Here is a 5,594-nt window from a genome sequence, read left to right as displayed (position 1 = left end):
CGCCGCAGACTTCTCCAGTTTCCTGAGATCCCATGGCAGCCCCAGCTTCCTGGATAAGGCCAAAAGGCACGAGCCCTCCTAAGATGCCAGGCCCGGGGAAGACAGCCTTGTCCTGCCTCTCAAATGAGACTAAGGCAGAGAGAGCTGCTCCCAGAGCTGCTACCGCCCGAGCCAGACCCCCGCTCTGCCGGCCCAGCAGAGAAACATCTAAGAGTATGCGAAGTCCACATGGAGCTGGGAGGCACCAGAGTGCAGCCAGTTTGGGGCAACGTGCAGTTGGAAAGGCCCCAGGAAGGCCTGCATCTTGTCTGCTTTCTCCATTTCCTCACCCAGATCCCATTTCTGGTCCCCTGAATCAGACTCATCTCCCTCTCTTCTTCCCCTCAGTGTGTGCCCCCTCCATGGAGACCTCCTGGTCCGGCCCCACCCCCCGTCAGCATCTCTCCGGCCTTCCTCCTCCCAAACTCCAGCTCCCCGCACACCCCACCCTGATTCCAGACTTCTGCGTGGCGCCCCCGTCCCCTCAGGCCACCAAGGGCTGACAGCTTGCCCTTCCGTCCCCTCTCCCTCCCACCCAGCATACCCCAAGGAAGCCCAGATGAGACCACCCAGCTGTCCCCACAGATGCCCTCCCGAGCTCTGCTGATCTCTGGCATTCTCTCCCTGCCCTGCTCTTGGAGCTCCTCCTGGCTGGGTGAAGGCTGCCTGGTGTATCCCATAACTGCCCTCTCAGAAGCCAGACACTTGACCTTAGTGGGATAAACAGCCAGAGGGAGGCCTTCATTTTAACAAACCCATAGTGAGCACATCAAACTAAGGTAAATGTGGAGTCTCTCTCTCTCTTCTTACAAAGACTCATACATACATGCACACGTTCACACATACTCTCTCACACATACGTACACTCACACACAGCTGCACCACAACCCCACAAACGTTGCCTATATTCCCGTGGTCATTCCAACCATCCTCTTTGTCTCTCCAGAGCCCAGGGCACTATCCCCCTGCCCTCTGCCCTGGGCCCACTTTGGCCCTCTCCTCACCAACACCCAAGAAGCCCAAACTTTCCAGAATTTGGCCACAGAGGAAAATCCAAGCCGACAACTAGAGGAAGAAGTGGGGGGAATAGAAAGCAAATGAAATGTTAAAAAAAAAAATTAAGCAATACTTGCATTCTCATTAGTAGGAACATGTGAGATGAAGCACATTATGTTATTAGGCATTCTCTCGATTCAGTAAACACAAGCTGAATACATTTATAAATATCAGCATTAAGTGAGATTTAACGGGAAGCTGTTTATCTTCCGCCTGTCAGGCAGGAGGTGACGCTCTCCATGTATCACTCGCAGGCCGTGCAGTCTCCACTTGCCTGCCCCGGGCGCCTGGGACCTGCATCCCAGCAAGTGACTGGGTGACTTGAGGACACTCGACACCGCTCTGAGTTCAAGGTCGTGAACTGCAGCGTTAAGAAACCTGGGCGGCCTCGTAAGGCCGTTGGAGGATCAAATTGGGTGCTGTTCAGCCGGCACCCGGTGTGCAGTAGGTCTACAGGCAGCTTCTCTGCTTTCTCATCTCCAGCACGGAGCTGGAGGAAATGTCCCTGCGGCCGCGGGCACCGCCAGCCTAGATGGGAAGGAGGCGGGTGACAGGTGCAGGGGATGGCAAGGCAGCCCAGGGGAAGATGTGCACTCGGGGGGCCTCAGTGTGTATTATCCTGGCTCTGCTGCATCCACGTGTGGGACTTTGTGTAGATGATTCCATCTGCCTAACCCTCCATTTCCTCCCTTGTATCCTGAATGTCCCTCTGACGCCCCAGCCTAGGTGACAGTGGTCCAATGAGGCCATATGCAGTGAGTACCAAGTGTCAGAGAACAAGGTCACTGAGACCAAGAAGGCTTCATGGAACGGGGGACCTGAATGTTGGCGACATGTGGTCCCCGCTCCTCTGTGATGCCTGCAGCCTGCCTCCTCCTTGCCTGGACCCCACCTCTCCCCGAGGCTGTTCACTGGCTCCCAGATTCCGAAGACCTTCCCAGACCACACAGCATTTCCTGGAGCTGTCAGCTTCCTGTGCAGAGCCTGACATCAGGTCACGTCTAGGCACCCATCCCATACTCTCTCTCTCTCACTCTCATAAAATGAATTATATTACATCAGATAAAGCAAAACCTGCACTCCTGGTCTGTCTCGTTGTGTATGAACTGCTATGTCAAGAAAAGGCACAGCAATAGGCCGCCAACAAAGAAGTGCTGAATATGTGACTGACCAAATTTTCAGCTATTGGGTGAGGCTTCCTTTATTGAAAGAAGCCATAAGGTCCCAGCAGAGTCCTTGAGAACAGAACATATACTTGGACTCCATATGAACCAGGACATAATCAAAGGTTTCTATTTCCCAACACATGACAACCCCTGAACACTACCTCTCTCCCCTCCTCCCTCAACTGAGCCCTCCAGACCCCAAGCATCCACCCCGGAACAATATCCCTAAAGTTATCCCGAGATGCTTTGCCGCCAGGCAGTATTTCCATGGTGCATTGTGAGACAGCACCTCACCGCCCCCCCCCCCCCCAACACACTTCAGGCAGGTGAGCTCATTTGAGGCCCTCTCTGCCCATCCCAGGGATGGTCATCAGAGGCCAATGCTATCCTTTCTAAAAAGAAAGTAAATAAAAGCAGGCAGCATGTAAGGGGACCACACACTGGGCCCCAGGGAAGTCCCTGAATGTCTCAGAATGTCTGCCTCCTTGTCCATGAAATGAAGGGTCACCTCTCCAGTCTTCTCCAGCCCTGAATCTTAAGCATCACCATTACTATGCTCCCTGGCTGTGCCTGGAATGAAGATCCTGGGGAGCTGAGCTGCTGAGAAGTAACATCAGCTGCTTATTTACAGATCCTTGAGTGCACGTGTATTGACTTTTATGGCTGAGATAAGCACGCAGGCAAATTCCATCGTTCAACCACATTTATAGGAAGCTAACAATGTGTGAGGTTCTCTACCAGAGATTCTGAAAAAATTGCAGAATTAGTGTGGAAATCATATATCCCCAAACAAACAGCATATGAGAGAGAGGGTGCCTTTGGGCCTCATTGCACCTGAAACCAGGCCTAGAGTTATCTATATGCCTAAGTTGTCTGCTACACATGCTCTTGCTATTGTTGCTGTGAGAGTCTCAGCCTGCAGAATCAAGTGTAGACCAGACTTTCTCAGGGCTCGATAGCCTGAGTCTAAAGCTGGGATCACAATAATGGCAATAAGGCACATGTCACTGGATGGGTCACACCCACTCTTGTGGGAGCCTGTCCACATTCAAAGTGCCATAGTATTTCTGGAAACCTCAGAACAAGTACACAGAAACTGACATGAATGTATGGAAAATAAAGACCAAGAGGGTGGTGGTGTTATTACCCGCAATAGGGAAGCCAAGAAGAGAAACAGTTGTTTCTTTGATCAGGGTATGTGTGTGATGTGTGTGATTGGGTGTGTGATGTGTGTGTGATTGTGTGTATGTAAAGAGAATGTGCTGTGCTTGGGATTTATTACCTTTGAGGCTCTTCAGTGATTTCCAAGCAGCAATGCTTGCCCTGAGCTCGAGAGACAGTCGGGCCAGAGAGACATATTTGTTATCTACTTCGAAGAGGGCACTGAAGCATGAAGGTTGGGAGTAGACCAGAAGAGAGAGTGAGTTGAAAGAAGAGAATACGACCAAGGCCCCAACATTAAAATGCACTTTGAATTGGAGATGGGGAGAGAAGGAAAAGACATAGAAGATGGTATACCTGCAATAGTAGGGAAGACAGAAGGATCCGCAGGTGTGCACAGTACCCGGATGTCAGCTCAGCAGAGGGATTCAGGGAGGAGAGAAAAGGTAACCATGACAAATACTGCAGGGCAGTCACAAGGATAGGGACTGAGAAATGCCATTGAATTTGACATTGATGACCTTCAGGGGAACCATGTGAGTAACAAGGTGTGGAAAGAAACGTAACTACAAAAAGCCAAGGAATGAGTTGGCAGAGAGAACATTTGTGTTCCCACAAAAGATATGTTGAAGTCCTAACCCTTGGTACCTGTGAATGTGACCTTATTTGGAAATAGGGTCTTTGCAGATGTAATCAAGTTAAGATGAGGTTGAGGTTAGGGTTAGGGTTGAGGGTTAGGATTAGGGTTAGGGTTAGGGTTAGGGTTAGATGGGCCTTTAATCCAATATGACTGGTGCTCTTATAAGAGAGAGGAGAATGTCATGTGAAGACCCGGACACACAGAGGGCAGGCAGCCATGTGGATAAAGGCAGAGATTGGAGTTATGCCACCATAAGCCAAGGATTGCCTGAGTGACCCGAAGCTGAAAGAGGCAAAGAAGAATCCTCCCCTAGAGGTTTCAGAGTAAGCATGGCCCTGCCAATACTTGGATTTCAGATTTCTGGCCTCCAGAACCATGAGAAAGTAGATTTCTGTTGCCTTAAGCCACTCAATTTGTGGCACTTTGTATGGCAGCCTTAGAAAACGAATACAGGCAGTGAGTATAACTATAAGAATTTGTTCATGAAGAGATGGAATTGAACACTTTTAGTAAAAGGAATGCTCATTTTTCATGGAAATCCTTGAGTGTGTTCACAGACTAAGAGAATGGAGTCCATAGAGAGGGAGAAGTTGGAAACTCAAAACAATGAAAGAATTATGTAACTATTATATCTCCAAAAAAAAAAGGAAGAATAATTAATGAATGAAGTGTAGAGGAGGCAGAAAGAGATTGAATCGAAAACCCAAGTGACAGAATTGGCCTTAAAAAGTGGGAGGGAGGCACTTTGTCTTCTGAGGCCAACTGTCTTAGCCTCAATTCTATGGAAAGCAGAGCCTGAGGCAAGGATTGAAGTGCTCACACTTTATATAGGAGAAATGTACAAGCCCAGGACAGTGAGGGTTAGGAAAAATCAGAAGGAAGGGAAGGGAAGATGTGAAGCACTTGATGAAATGCATTATTGTGCAACTTCACAACAAGCTGTGAAGACACACAGTGGGGCACCCATGAGGCATGTTTGCTTAACATGCTGAACTTCTCCGTAAGAGTTACAAAGAGAAATCAAATCTTGAAGTATCCACTGAAAGGAGGAGAGGAATTTATCTGACCCCTCTCCAGTCTCTCATTTCCCACCAATCAAGATTTATCCAACAGTGAGCAAATGCCCCTGAAATTCTGAATTGCCTCATTCAGTCTTTGCCTGCCAAAACACCAAATCTCGTGGTGTGATCAAGTCTGTAAGTGGACGGATGACTCAGAATGGAATGGGCACCAAACAAGAGAGAGAAAGGAGGAATCCAAGAAAGCACACAAAACTTGTTGCTAATATAGGCATACCTTATTGCATTTCACAGATACTGTGTTTTTAGCAAATTATCGTGGCAACCCTGCATCAAGCAAGTCTACTGGCACCATTTTCCCAACAGCATTTGCTCACTTCATGTATTCATGTCACATTTTAGTAATTCCCACAATATTTCAAACTTTTTCATTATTATTATATTTGTTTTGGTGATGCGTGATCAGTGATTTTTTATGTTACTACTGCAAAAATGACACACTGAAGGCTCAGA

The sequence above is a fragment of the Balaenoptera physalus genome (assembly GCF_965194825.1).
Source record: "Balaenoptera physalus genome assembly, chromosome: 15".
NCBI classification, from domain to species: domain Eukaryota; kingdom Metazoa; phylum Chordata; class Mammalia; order Artiodactyla; family Balaenopteridae; genus Balaenoptera; species Balaenoptera physalus.
The sequence above is the reverse complement of the archived record's forward strand: the minus strand, read 5'-3'. Positions refer to the sequence as shown.